General features: G+C 43.3%; 1 protein-coding gene across 1 annotated transcript in view; it reads left to right on the top strand.

The window, feature by feature from the left end:
• The first annotated feature begins 2,213 nt into the window (after positions 1-2,213).
• LOC110538149 (gap junction gamma-1 protein-like) overlaps positions 2,214-16,195 on the top strand; it is a 36,086-nt gene continuing 22,104 nt past the window's right edge. Inside the window, exon 1 of the mRNA XM_021624779.3 lies at positions 2,214-3,168. The gene's annotated coding sequence lies outside the window, so the exon portion shown is untranslated. The remainder of the gene's footprint in view (positions 3,169-16,195) is intronic.

Here is a 16,195-nt window from a genome sequence, read left to right as displayed (position 1 = left end):
CGCTCTCTGCTATGGCCTGGCTGAGGGCACCCTCTCCAGCAAGGCCTTCCCTTCCCTCTCTTCTCTCATCCACTCTCGTCTCTCTTTTCATCCTCCTTTTCATTTGCTCGATTCCCCCCTCTTTTCATCTCCTCGCTCTCTGTCTTCTCCTACACCTCTGGTTCTGTCATCTGCCTCCCTCTCTCTCTTTCAGTCTCACCTCTCCTCTACATCACAAGCAGTCACATACATTCCTCTCACATCCCCCCCCCCCCCCCCCCCCAGCAGAAAACATATCAATGTCTACTGTGATAATAAATGTAATAATATATCATTATTTACATTAGTTTGTTAGTGTGACCCAACCACAATACCCATAGACTGAGCAGAGACTGGTGGCTAAATGCTAAATATATGTCTCCCTTTATCAGCAGATGACTAGAGACTGGTAGAGAGTAGGTGGCTTGATGACAGAGCTGTATGTATACGTAGAGGTTATTTCCTAATCCTTTAATGGGGAGGAGGGTTTGTGGCTGCCCTGACCTCCCCTCCATCCTTTCCTCCCTGAATAGTCACACATGTCCTAGAGACACAGGGGGGCGCCATTGCTGCCTGGCTGGCCGGTCTGTGACAAGTGTTGGTCCGGCAAGGTCGGAATACTGAACGAACAAAGGGGAAAAGAAAAAAACACATGACTGTGTGACTCTCTCACCCCTAGGGCACCTGAAGGACCCAAAACACTGAATCATCATCCTCCGATGATGAGAGATCACAGGATCTGTGGAGGTCAGGCCACACTGCAGAACACAAGCAGCTAGGCAGGGAGAGTCGGGCTGGGGATGGCTGCACAGACACATGCCTGACAGGAAAAGCGAGACAGACGGGGTGGAATACATTGGACCCACATTGAAGAATTAGGCCTCAAACTTAACTAGCCTGGTTTCAGTTAGCCATGTGTTTCCTGGCTTGAGGCTTCACACAAAGGCAGATCAAGACCAGGCCCCATGTCATTTTTTTTAATTGTACCTTTATTTAACTAGGCAAGTCAGTTGACGGCCTAGGAACAGTGGGTCAACTGCCTTGTTCAGAGGCAGAAGGACAGATTTCTCAGTACTGAGCAGTTAGTTAGGGAATGGGATGGATGGATGAATGGATGGATGGATGAATGGATGGATGGATGGATGGATGGAGTGGCTATGTTCCTTTCCAATATAGAGCAGGAGTGAGAATGTTAACGTTATTTCCAGTGAATCAAGAATGGAAGATTTGACTCTATGGGATCATGATATGGAAGGGAATCTTTTGGAATTTAATCTTCCCCTTGGGACACTGTTGTCTTTGGCCTGGTGGTGGAGACTGTCAATTACACTCTGCATTATGGGTCATCCAACCGAGTGAAGTCATCAAAGTTGTATTGGGATCCCAACTTTCCTCTCTCCTCGGGCTCTTGGTGTTGAGCAGCAGCAACTGGACAGAAAAAACGAGTGTAAACCTGGCATCAGCCTCTTCTCTGGGCGCCCTCACAGGCAGAGCCCAGACCCAACCAATCCTGTCAAGCCTGTCCTGATTTGACAGGACTATCACTGTGGAGAGAGGATGAGGGACTGCCACTGGTCACAGCGGGAACCCGGTTCCGTTGTCACTCTCCATTTCATTGCCACAAGGTTATCTCTAAAAGGACTTACATTGTTCTACGGTTGGAACTTTCCGTGTCTCTTCGCGCGCTTCTCGGTGATGGAAGAAGTAGAAAACCCGGAGTCAGCGCAACAGCTCCTTTCATAAGAAACGTAAATCTTACATCAGGCATTTTTAGGGTAAGTACAGTCAATTCGATTTTGAATTGGCCATTGAGGCAAAGTCAACATTTTATGGGCTTGTGCGTTAATAGGGAATTAGATGGGGATTAGGTTAGTCTAACATTTTAACAGTTCATTTGGAGAAGAAATAGCCTACAAAATTAGGTTATCACAATATTTGCACATCTAATTCTGCAGACAGTTCAAGGTAAGGTAACTAACTTTTACACAATTGAATTTGTTCCATTGAAATGTTCCCTCCCCCTAGATATAGCTCATATTTTTAAATAGTTGTTTGCTAATGCAAAGGAATTGGCTCCTCAACGTGCGGTGATGTTTCTGATGAGTTGTGTCACCAAAATCCAAATGTGTAACCTGACGAGCACGCGCACTGTCAAAGATGCGCAACATCCCACTGTCCTTTCGCATCACATCGACATCACTGCGCTTCTGACAGAAAATCGAGCTGTCACTCTCCGGTCTCCATCGTATCTTCAACCAAAACGTGTCAGCTCGAAGTCTAGCCAGCGACTATGTCATGCCAAATGGTAAACAAACGCTCGCCTGCCATAATAGATACGAGAGGAGAAGTCACTGTCGGATTGAGGTGGATTAGACCAGTTGAAGTCACTTGCACAAGACATCAACTCTCTGGTTTTCCGACGATGAAGCGACCCAAGAAGGAACAATAGATGTGAGCGATTCATGGCTTTGTTAGAAATGTTGAATTGTGGCAACCCAATTCAGCGACTGACATTAACAAAATAATTTGTCTGAGTAGCTGATGCTACTGTTCCATATGCAAAGAAGCCTTTAGACCTGACAAGTGGCGTATGTAGCCTACTAGAGCGTTGGACTAGTAACCGAAAGGTTGTGGGATCGAATCCCCGAGCTGACAAGGTAAAAATCTGTCGTTCTGCCCCTGAGCAAGGGCGCCGAAGACGTAGATGTCGATTAAGAAAGACCCCGCACCTCTCTGATTCAGAGGGGTTGGGTTAAATGCGGAAGACACATTTCAGTTGAATAGGTTCAGTTGGACAACTGACTATGTATCCCACTTTCACTAGTAGGCTACCGAAATAACAAGACCGTAGACTGTTCAGGAATGCGCTCATTTGGGATTTGGAATGCATTTTACGCAGCAGAGAACTTTGCTTTAATCGACGTACTTGTATCATGAGAGAATAATAGTTATTCTAGGAACATGGACAAATAATGCACAAGCTTTGCCTGATGCGATGAGATACTCTTCAAGTTCTCTTGAGAATTGGAGCCAACCATACCAACACCGACAAAAATTTAAGTTTGGACTGTGTGTAAAGCCAGAACCGACAAACCAATTTTACGGGAACACCGCATCTATATTAAAGCATCTTCACAGACTCGCATAGCGGTAAGAATTTCTGCCCTATACAATAACGATGCTGCTCTTTATTTGCCTATTCATTGTCTGCACGAGGCTGTGTTCCGTAGTGCGTTTTGGTTAGCCTTGGGTAACCAATGCGCCTTTGCAACAATGGCAAATCGAACGCACATTTTTGCATGGTCTGTTTTTTTTCGTAAATTGTGATATACATTTTGCGTTACCTGTTTCACTGTTATGTTGCCTACAGGCCTACTGTACCTTAGTATCACCAGGAGGGCAACTCTCAACCGACCACACCTGCATGCACATGTGGTTGGAGAGCGGGTTATATTGTGGCGGCTAATTTGCGCGACGTAAATCTATTTGGTGAGTGCAATCCGTGTGCCAATCTCAAATTAATAGTCTATCACCGGTTAATTGTAGGGTTATTTCAAATAAGTGTATTCGGTTTGCATGTCAATAAACGCTTCATTAGCCTATCCTTTGTTACAGAATATTGACAGTTGTCATGTTGGATGATGATTCTTTTTTTAGTATGCATTCATTTAAATGTATGTAGCTTTTCGGAACTAGTGCTTGGTTTCTCATAGATTAATTAACGATCATGTGCAGTGCGCTCGATTAATGGGATTAACAAACGTTCGGTAACCACAGTCAATGAGTTGGGGACAATAGGCTCTGGAGCGTTAGCTACAGTTCCTAGTGTTTAGTATTTACTACTATGCACAATAAGACAATACACAAGGGAAATGTAGTTGTCAAGATGTACAGATCCTTTTGGTTTGTTTTTAGGCTATTCAGAAAATCTTGTGTTTTTGTCTCATGCGAATATGGTAACATTAAACATGATGTATCTTTTACTTTTATAACATTACTATTATATAACAATTAAATGATTATTTTTTATTAAAGGAGCAAAAGAGTGAGTCGTGGACAGTGGAAGAAAGGTATACCGTGATTTTCAGAAATGGCCCTCCTCCCCTTAGCCACCTTTTCCGTTTCTCTCCATTCCGTGGGTGTTGCTTTATTAGCCACCTGATTCTCTAATCCATGCAAGTATTCATTTTGACCAACTTCCCTCTCCCTGGATGTATTTAATGTATCTGTAACTGGTTCAGTCAGAGGCACTCCCATCACTTGGTATGGTTAACCCCAGACATAGCCTGGATATTCCATTCTTATTTTACTGCAATGAGTTCCTGTTCCATTATCCCTTATGCACATTAAATATACACTGAACAAAAATATAAACTCAGCATGTAAAGTGTTGGTCCCATGTTTCATGAGCTGAAATAAAAGATCCCAGAAATGTTACATACAGACAAAAAGTTTATTTCTCCTAAATGTTGTTCTTGTTAATGTCGTCCAACAATTGATGAGCATTTCTCCTTTGCCAAGATAATCCATCCACCTGATAGGTGTGGCATATCAAGAAGCTGGAAAAAACAGCATGATCATTACACAGGTGCACCTTGTGCTGGGAACAATAAAAGGCAACTCTAAAATGTGCAGTTTTGTCACACAACACAATTCCACAGATGTATCAAGTTTTGAGGGAGCGGCAGGAAGTTTTGGCTTCCTGACTTCAGGAATGTCCACCAAAGCTGTTTCAATGTTGTTTTATAGAATTTGGCAGTACGTCCAACCGGCCTCACAACCACGTTTATGGCGTTGTGTGGGGGTGAGAGGTTTGCTGATGACAACCTTCTGAACAGAGTGCCACAAGCTACGGACAATGAACACAGTTGCATTTTATCGATGGCAATTTGAATGCACAATCAAGATCCTGAGGCCCATTGTCGTGCCATTCATCCACCGCCATCACTTCATGTTTCAGCATGATAATGCACAGCCTTTTGTCGCAAGGATTTGTACACAATACCTGGAAGCTGAACATTTTCCAGTTCCTCCATGGCCTGCATACTCACCAGACATGTCACCCATTAAGCATGTTTGGGATGCTCTGGATCGATGTGTACGACATATCTTTCCAGTTCCCGGCAATATCCAGCTCCTTCACACAGTCATTAAAGAGTGAGACAACATTCCACCGACCACAATCAACTGCCTGATCAATTCTATGCGAAGGAGATGTGTTGCACTGCATGAGACAAATGCTAGTCACATCAGATACTGACTGGTTTAATGATACACTCCACCAACTTTTTTTTAAAGGTACTGTATCTGTGACCAACAGATGCATATCTGTATTCCCAGTCATGTGAAATCCATAGATTAGGGCCTAAATCATTTATTTCAATTGACTGATTTCCTTATATGAACTATAACTCAGTAAAATCTTTGAAATATTTGCATGTTACGTTTTATATTTTGATTCAGTATACATCCGGTTTCTGTGTAGTATCTCACACTGACAGACTGGGATTGACTTCAATGTGTTATACAGTGACTGCACCAAGCTGCAGACACACAATACAATGACTGTCTACAAAATGTAGATACATTTTACATAGTCCAGCACCAACAGAAAAGCTCTAGCCATGAATCCTACGTATTGGTTTGTGTTAAATACAGATGGCATGTATTCATTCTGTCTCCCCTTTGGTGAAATGACCATCGTCATCCCCTCCGTTGCCCTGTTTTCCCAATACCTTCTTGTCCTCCTCTCTGCTTTTAGATTTACAAGGTGTGTTTTGGCATTTCTCTTCATTTCCACCATGGGACTGTGGTACACACTTTTTTTAGGCAGTTTATCTCTGTCCCCCCCCCCCCCCCAACAACCCTCAGACCAGCCCCCTTAATCCTGAGCTCTCATTTTAGTCCCTGGAGAGTGGGTGGGAGACCCGACCACTGCAGGGAGGAGGAGGGGTCAGCAGGTGAGACCAGCCTCCCTGGCCCCAGTGCTGAGAGAGGGATGAGTAGCAGATTCTGTGTGGCAGCAAAAAAAAGAACACCATCTCCCACATCAGTTCTTTATCATCATGACTGATGTGCTCTTCTAATATTTCCATTCAAAACACACAAATTGCTCTCTGTTGAATCATCTGTTGGGGGAAACCACTGGGCCAGACTTATACTGTAGAGAATACAAATAATGGATAAACGAATGGAATAAATCATGGATATTAGAGTCTGCTAGGTGCTAGAAGAGAGAGATTTGTCTCCCCTTGAGTAATAGTGTAGAATGTAAAATAAATCACAGCTGTTGTAAAATAGTAGGCTAATCATGGACCTAAAAATGGTCGACGTCTGAATAATGGTGGAGGCCGACGGACTGTATCTTGCAAAAGATGTCCTGAAAATGCAGGGTGCTCTTTCAGAAAAGGATTTGACATTCTCCTTCTTTAAATAGTGAATGTCATTGTAGAGGGTTCCTCACTCTCCGTCCAATTTTCTAGCTGCATGGGACAAGAGCTGAAATGCCTAGGCATTATGTGTATATCGAGTTTAGCAGACCTCAGATTTAACCCTGGTCGCACAGCGCACAGACAGAGAAGACTGAGGCTTTGTGTCTGAAATGCAAATGCTTTAGATTCCCTCCATTTTCCTCTTGGCTAGTGCTTTAGACTTGTCAAAAACAAAACAAAAACGGAGAATAATCTTAAAGTAGAATGAAGGGACCTGTTTTATCGAATAGTGTAAATGGTTGTTGTAAATTGGGTTTGTTGTGTGTTACTGACAGTTTTGGTCTGGTATGAAGTTATGGCAAAATTAGAAGAGCATATGTTCTTTTGGGGGGGGGGGGGGTGCTGTATGTCTCTGGGTTTTAATGTGGTTTATGTTGTGGAACAGTACTGGTATGATGATTGGGCTGGTCTTGTAGAACATCTTGGATCTTGGCTATGGGTTGTGGATTGAGCTGGTCTTGTAGAACATCTTGGATCTTGGCTATGGGTTGTGGATTGAGCTGGTCTTGTAGAACATCTTGGATCTTGGCTATGGGTTGTGGATTGAGCAGGTTTTGTGAAACTGTTTGCTCTGGATTATGAATTTGGCTAGTCTCTTAGAACGGTTTCAGTTTCACTAAGATATTGGGACAATTCATTGAACACTTGACGACCGTTTTGTGACACAAAGCATTCCTCTATCCACTGACGGAAGGTCATGCTGTACGTGAGTTAAGAAAGCGAGTAGAGGATTTTTAAACGTGTGTGGGGAGATGGGTGTGTTAAATGAAAGTTGCTTTCTTGAGAAAGGTCGACTACGTCGAAGACTTTGACCTTGCTGTTTTGTTTAATTGCTCTTAACTAAAAATGTATTTCTTCCCCCCCCTTCTAATTAATGTGTAAGATTAATGAGTGCGCACTGCAACTACACACATTCTTTGTCCTTGCTTCTTCTTAACACTGACACAGAAACGTGGTGGGGCGTCTGTAGTCCAAAACACGCGATTAGCATCACTTTGTTTGGCAATCGAACACAAAAAAGATCCAACTGAAATTTGACTTCTGCTTCATCCCAACCCTTCCAAACATTCCAACAAAACTACACAGTGAGCAGTGGGGAGGGACCGTGTCCTTGTCCTCGTGACTCATCATGACTTGACGTCAGTCTGAGGAGAATGTCCCCTGCGGTCACCCTCCCTTAAAACACAAATGTCTGTAGTTGACATTCCACGTGTAACGATGAGTCTTTCATTTTTGTTAAGCAAGAGAAATTGGTCATTTTCCTAACGAAGAGAATCCATATCGTCATGATTCACGATACACCCATACTTATCAGGGTCATTTTTCTGGGGAAAAAGTCAACTGTGTCATTTTTGTTCATTTTCTTACACCCCTCAGATATTGAAGACTTGTAGACAGGCTTATAGAAAGCCATGAATGTTCATCAGACCAGACATCAGAAACTTTATCTCAGTGTTATAAAGGTCTGTAATGCAAAGGAAAATGTCTGTGTGTGCATGCGGGCGTGTGTGTGTGTGTGTGTGTGTGTGTGTGCATGCGGGCGTGTGTGTGTGTGTGTGTACAGACTGTGATGTCTGGTTTACCTCAGTGTGTGCTCCTAAGGAGAGGTGAGCAGCACAGCAAAATGCATACAGCCATGAGACTCCTTCCCACTGGGAAAGTCACTGCTGAGCACGGGGATCCGCTCAGACACATGTGCCTCGTGTAACACACACACACCGTCTCTCTCTCTCTCTCACACACACAGACACTCACACACACACACAGTCTCAGACACACACAGATTCACACACTGCTCTTACACACAGAGACGTTTACGCTCTGACATACATATTCACACAGATTTCTCAGACTCATGAGTCAGGGCTCCATGATACATTTACGTACAAGCGTGGAGGAGACGGCACGGCCCGCAATGCGTGGCGAAGGGTCTCATGCCTACTGCCCGCAAGTCACTAAAGGGGTGGAGCCGCATAGCTGAAAGCTGGCTGCACTACACGCAGTAGGAAGGAATGTACCACAGACGCTGGTCGTTCACTCAATGAAACTGAGATCTATGTGTGTCGTGTGTGGGTGTATGCATATGGACGTTTGCGTGTGAGGTGCAGCTGTTGCTAGGGTGAAATATAGTCAGGACGGAGGATGCACAGTTGCACTGTTTAAACATAATCGCATAGCCAGTGCCGCTTGAATCATATTATATTGAGATACTGTATCTTGGCTCCTTAAACCAAAGCCTTTCTTCGCCTGCCTGAGTTCTAAGCTCTGTGGCTAATAAGCAGCTCTAGACTAACACACACACACACACACACACACACACACACACACACAGTATGATACTAAGGTGAAACACGCTGTGAAACACTGTGACAAATTATCAGCAGGTTGTCTCCGCTGCGGTGGAACACACAGAGAAAGCCCTTTCACTCACACACACACACACACAAGAAATATCAGCACACTCGCAAGGGTCATCGGCAGGGTGCAGAGACTGAGTTGGTCGTCTATAAGAATCCAGTAGGGGATCTGTGTCACAGTGCTGTGCACGGCGAAGGACGCACGATTTGTCCAGCGTTCACTGCTCATGCTTAGCTGGGCCAGACGTGGCTGCATGGGCTCTGTCTCTCTCTGTCCTCGTCAGCAGGAGAGAAGAGCTGAGCACAACAGCCAATCTCAGGGGCCACCGCAGCAGAGACAACCTGTTACTCCCCGGCAGCCAGACACAGCTACACAGAGAGGGAAGGAAAGGCACAGAGAGAAGGAGACATTTGATTTGCTTCTTTGCTGACACAAGTGTTTTAGCTTATAATATTCATTCATGTCAAATCTATGTCAAATCTGACGTAATGATCTTTTAACGAATAGATGTGAATGAGCAGCTGAAAACATACAGTACACTGTATATGTCTAGTCTGAAACCAAGGGCCTTGCAACTCTGAGTTGTCCAAGAGAAGACCTTTCGGTCAATTGAGCATCTTTAAGGGTCTGCAGTACACATGACCAAAATGGTAGAGAGAGAGAGACAAGCTGGTACAGGGTTATTTTTAGCCACTGCTACATGTGCAGTAAGGGTTATTTTTCCGAGACATCCCACTGTCTTTGGTCACGTAGCTGTCCATCCCAACTCCATATGGTGGATAGGCAGACAGGTGGATAGATCTCCTAGATGATATAGACATTGTCTCCAATGGGCTGAAATATTCAAGAGGGATTTCTCCATTTATACTGCGATCAGATCCCAGACGAATCACCAAACTGACGTTCTCCACAACTCTTCTCCCTGAAATAGGCTACATCTATATGATGATATGCCATAAGCTTTGTACGCATGCATATTTTCCTGGTCTGACTCTCTGTGGTGTGGTGTGTCAGTTAGAAAATGACTCTGTTATACTCGAAAGATATGGGTATGGTTGTAGAGAATCGAAGGACCGTGAATGTAAGAAGAAACCTTAGGTGCTAGCTTAAGGCCGGAAGCAACCGCTACCAGCCTAAAGAACAAGGATGAGGCGGATGTCCAGGTTAAGGGGAGTTTAATGGAAGGAGATGTCCACATTCATACACACATCACACGCATCTGACCACTCTTGGTTCAGATAATTTGAGAATCCCATCCAGTGAGAAAGGACATTAATTGTGTCTGAGAATGATTGTGGTTCTGAAAAGAAATGATAAATAAATGTAGGCTGTAGCACTGATATGACATGCATGACATGAAAGTACAAGCTAGTGTACAACACTGTAAAAAGGCCTAGCATAAATGAACTAGTAAACGGGCTCCATAAGCTAGAGGTCCTGTATATAAACAAATATATAGTAAATACAGCAATGTAGAAATGTCTACAGAATATAGCCCAGATTATAAACCGGGTGGTTCAAGCCCTGAGTGCTGATTGGCTGAAATCTGTGGTATATCAGACTGTGTACCACAGGTATGACACAGAATTACTATTTACCGGTCTAATTATGTTGGTAACCTGTTTATAATAACAAAAATGCACCTCGGGGGGTTGTGGTATATGGCCAATACACCATGGCTAACGGCTGTATCCAGGTACTCTGTGTTGCGCCGTGCAAAAGAATAGCCATTAGCCATGGTATATTGAACATATACCACACCCTCTTTGGCCTTATTGCTTAATTATAGCATGAGCAATATACAAAAATAATATAGCCTGGCACCATGCATGAGAAGTGCTAACAAAGGGCTAATCGCTAATAAGCATGCTAAATCCTAATGCATTCTGAATATAAATGCTAATGCTAGCACACGCTAACGGGAGCGCGAGCTAACTAACAAGCTCAACAAAATACAATTATTTACAACAGACGCTACTTGGCTCCAAACCCACAAGACATAAAGATCTCTATGTTAAGCTGCATGCACAATAAAACATCCAAACTGCAAAGGTATGTGACCTCATGCAGGAGGATGAGTAGCGTAAGAACTAAAATAAGTTTAGGACTTTCTGAATGACTGAAGAACACCAGTAGAGTGTGCTAGAACAGCTGACTGAAGCTGGCTGTTTTGACACAACTCTTCTGTCCACTTCTGTTCTTTCGCTCAACTTGTCTGGTTTAGTCACTCTTCTGCATAAGTCCCTTTCTCTCCTCTTCAAACTCTAGGGAGTCAGCACCAACTACTTATGGAAGGCTACTCCATGATCTGAGTTGAGGCAGAGAGAGAAGGGGAGGTCAATTTGAAGGGTCTTAGCTATGGGTTACATTTAAGGCTGTCACAGTAACATTGCCCTAATCTAGGCATCTCTTTATCACTCATTGACCTATTTTCTTCAAATCAGCTGTCAATCAGTTGTCAGGCCCCTGTCAGATAATGATGACCTTTCATCTAAACAGATGATGGAACAAACAAACAAACAGACACAGCCATCAGCTACGCACAGAGGCAGGTCGAAAAAGTATGTGAACCCTTAGGAATTACCTGGATTTCTGCATGAATTGGTCATCAAATTTGATATGATCTTCATCTAAGTCACAACAATAGACAAACAAAGTGCGCTTAAACTAATAACACACAAATTATTGTCTTCGTCTTGTATATTGAATATATCATTTAAACATTCACAGTGTAGGTTGGAAAAAGTATGTAAACCCCTAGTCTAATGACTTCTCCAAAAGCTAATTGAAGTCAGCTAACCTGGAGTCCAATCAATGAGATGAGATTGGAGATATTGGTTAGAGCTGCCCTGCCCTATAAAAAACACTCACAAAATGTGAGTTTGCTATTCACAAGAAGCATTGCCTGATGTGAACCATGCCTCGAACAAAAGGGATCTCAGAAAACCTATAGATGAAGAATTGTTGACTTGCATAAAGCTGGAAAGGGTTACAAAAGTATCTCTAAAAGCCTTGATGTTCATCAGTCCACGGTAAGACAAATTGTCTATAAATGGAGGAAGTTCAGCACTGTCGCTATTCTCCCTAGGAGTGGCCGTCCTGCAAAAATGACTGCAAGAGCACAGTGTAGAATGCTCAACGAGGTTAAAAAGAATCTGAGAGTGTCAGCTAAAGACCTACATAAATCTCTGGAACATGCTAACATCTCTGTTGATGAGTCATCGATACGTAAAACACTAAACAAGAACGGTGTTCATGGGAGGACACCACGGAAGAAGCCACTGCTGTCCAAAAAAAGATATTGCTGCACTTCTGAAGTTCACAAAAGAGCACCTGGATGTTCCACAGCTCTACTGACAAGATATTCTGTGGACAGATGAAACTACAGTTGAGTTGTTTGGAAGGAACACACAACACTATGTGGAGAAAAAAAAGGCACTGCACATCAACATCAAAACCTCATCCCAACTGTAAAGTATGGTGGAGGAAGCATCATGGTTTGGAGCTGCCTCAGGGCCTGGACAGCTTGCTATCATGGGCAGGAAAATGAATTCCCAAGTTTATCAAGACATTTTGCAGGAGAATGTTATGCTATCTGTTCGCCAATTGAAGCTCAACAGAAGTTGGATAATGCAACAGGACAACGATCCAAAACACAGAAGTAAATCAACAACAGAATGGCTTTAACAGAAAATACGCCTTCTGGAATAGCCCAGTCAGAGTCCTGACCTCAACCTGATTGAGATGCTGTGGCATGACCTCTAGAGAACAGTTCACACCAGACATCCCAAGAATATTGCTGAACTGAAACAGTTTTGTAAAGAGGAATGGTCCAAAATTCCTGACTGTTGTGCAGGTCTGATCCGCAACTACAGAAAATGTTTGGTTGAGGTTATTGCTGCCAAATAAGGGTCAACCAGTTATTAAATCCAAGGGTTAACATACTTTTCCAACACTGTACTGTGAATGTTTACACGGTGTGTTCAATAAAGACATGAAAACGTATGATTGTTTGTGTGTAATTAGTTTAAGCAGACTGTGCTTGTCTATTGTGACTTAGATGAAGATCAGATCAAATATTTTGACCAATTTATGCAGAAGTCCAGGTCATTCCAAAGGGTTCACATATTTTTTCTTGCCACTGTACATGTGCAGTAAGGGTTATTTCTCTGAGACATCCCACTGTCTTTGGCCACGTAGCTGTCCATCCCAACTCCATATGGTGGATAGGCAGACAGGTGGATAGATCTCCTAGATGATATAGACATTGTCTCCAATGGGCTGAAATATTCAAGAGGGATTGATCCGTTTATACTGCGATCAGATCCCAGACGAATCACCAAACTGACGTCCTCCACAACTCTTCTCCCTGAAATAGGCTACATCTATATGATGATATGCCATAAGCTTTGTAAGCATGCATATTTTCCTGGTCTGACTCTCTGTGGTGGGGAGGGTCAGTTGGAAAATTACTCAAACACTGTCAGTCTACTCTTCTGTTCTCTCAACTTTTGGGCTTTAGTCACCCTTCTGCATTAATCCCTATCTTTCCTCTTCAAACTCTAGGGAGTCAGCACCAACTACATATGGAAGGCTACTCTGAAGGCCCTTCCTGATTGATACTGTCTCCATGATCTGAGTTGAGGCAGAGAGAGAAGGGGAGGTCAGTCTTAGCTATGGGTTGCGTTTAAGGCGGTCACAGTAGAAACAATAGTTTCACATTGCCCTAGTCTAGGCCTCTCTTTATCACTCATTGACCTATTCTCTTCAAGCTGCCAGTCAGGCCCCTTCAACATAATAACTTTCAATAACAGATCATGGAACAAATCAAATCAATGTTTGTTGGTCGCGTACGCAGATTTGCAGATGTTATCGCAGGTGCAGCGAAATGCTTGTGTTTCTAGCAACGACAGTACAGCAATACCTAGCAATACAAAACAATACACACATAATCCAAAGTAAAAAAGAAAGAAATGAAGAAACGCCAGAATGAATCCAATGAACAACCCAAATAGCACTGCAACAGTAATCCAATGATATGTACAATACACTAGTAGATATATTAGAGTGAGCTATGTCAAGAATCCAGTATATAAATTAATATGCGGTGTGTATAAGCAGTGTAACTAAAATCCAATGTACAGTAGTATAAATATTAGAATGGGCTATGTGAAGAATACAGTATATAAATAGACAGTTGAAAACCCCATAGCGAAATAGATAGAATTGCAGGAACTTAGCTTCGGGACCTGAGTATAAATAATGTACATGTATGTGATTGGTGGATATAGACAGGATGAATAGAAAAGGTGTGTACAGCAGTAGTTATATAGGATGAGCCTTGACTAGAATACAGTATATACATATGAAGTGGGTAAAGCAATATGTAAACATTATTAAAGTGACAAGAGTTCAATCAATTTATGTACGTACATATGGCATCAGTCACTAAGATGCAGGGTAGAGTACCGGGTGGTAGTCGGCTAGTGACGATGTCTTGAGGTTCAGGACAGGGTACTGGGAGGAGGCTGGCTAGTGGTGACTATTTAACAGTCTGATAGCCTAGAGATAGAAGTTGTTTATCAGTCTCTCAGTCCCAGCTTTGATGCATCTGTACTGTCGCCGCCTTCTAGATGGTAGTGGGATGAACTGGCACAGCCTGTCGGCCTGCCATCAGCTACGCACAAGAGGCAGGTTGACAACAACATGAAACGATTGGGCAAGAGTTTTAAACAACAACAACAAACTAATGTGGCACGCTCGTCATTTTCCAACGGCCTTGTTACATCACCGCCATGAGCTAGCTCTCTCAGGACGGTGCGGTCCAGTCCTCTCCCCCCACCCCCACAGTCCCTTTCCCTCTTTTCCCCCCCGAGTCATGTTTAAACAAGTGTGTTTCCATGGCCACGAGGTCTGGCGATTATCTGGTGGTGTGATAGATAGGGAAAAAGGCCTAAAGGGCTACGCAGATGCTAGCATGCTAGCTAATAATGGGCGTTAGCATCAAAGCAAACTTTGAGATTTAATGTTTTTTTAAAGAAAATATGAGCTTGACAGAAGAGCTCAAGGGCTAACTTGAAATTGGCTGGTTTCCACCGTCACATGGGAAGGGCATGGATTCGGGGAAGGGAGAGAGATGTGAGGGAAAAGAGCCTCTCACATAAACAGCCTTAACTCAAGAGTGTTTACAGTACGACCAAGGAAGGGCTGATGGGAAATGTGTTCTATCTGAAGGTGATAAAGTATATGTTTTGGTGTGGGGCATGGGGGAGAGACTGAGTAGGGGTCCTTGGCTGGGGCAGTGGAGTTATGTCTGGATCTCATCTCGTCTTCTGTCTACTGAACTTGGCAGTAGAGGACTCCTGGAGCAGCCGGTCCTCTCCCCTACACTCTCCACCCCAAGCCATCCAGTTATTGACCCAGTGAGGGACCTATACTAGAAAACTGGTCCGTTTATGTGTGCGGAGTCACTGGTAGCCCTGGCAAGACTTAGGCTACACACATGAATACTGTCTGGAGTCAGAGAGACACATAGTGAGCCAGGACTGTGCTTCTTCAGTCCAAGTCTGTAATCCTTCAGCGCGTCTCTGTTATCATTACTGGAAAGGAGCACGCTTCTCCTTCAAACACTGGTTTCTGTGGAGAACGACATCAATGAGATTACATGAAAACTGAGACTGACATGGCCAATGAACAAGCCTTTATTCGTCTGCTTGCCTGAACAATAAGCATCAGCGTGTGGTCTTGGATGTGAGACAGCACAATGTACAACAGTAGGTCCTACAATGGTGTAGTCATGGTATACTCTTATGCTTTAGCCTACAACGTTTTTAGGTGAATAAGGGATTTTTGGGGGGTGAATTCACTTTTGTTAACAATTTTGGGAGAGATCTGATGTGCCCCCATATTCATTCCATAGTGACTCTACCCTTCCTCCCTTACTCTTCCACTCTGTACTCCATTCCACTCTCCTCCCTGGTGCACACACAGTCTTTTGTGGAAGGTAAAGTGATTGCTTAGTTCAACATAATGCTTTCCATCTGTTGAATTTGGCTTCTATTAGTTTCAATTGAATACGTTGGTGTTGGAATCTTGCTCTAGGGCCTTAGGGGTCTCACTTAAATAAATCCAGGGAAAGTCCTATACTTTTCAATTTTTTAATCCCTTACTTAGCTATGGGATGTCACTATCAATTACCTTTAACTATGAGCTGCGTTTTCCTCTTTTCTGAAACAGGGAACTCTTCCACATCAGAAACAGATACACTATAGCTTATAGGGCATCTCTACTGAATGTCTCTCAAATGCAATGATGTTGTTTGATAAACC

This window comes from Oncorhynchus mykiss, chromosome 12, assembly GCF_057628025.1.
Source record: "Oncorhynchus mykiss isolate SJ-2025 chromosome 12, ASM5762802v1, whole genome shotgun sequence".
Classification (NCBI taxonomy): Eukaryota; Metazoa; Chordata; class Actinopteri; order Salmoniformes; family Salmonidae; genus Oncorhynchus; species Oncorhynchus mykiss.
This window is presented reverse-complemented; position numbering and strand designations above follow the sequence as displayed.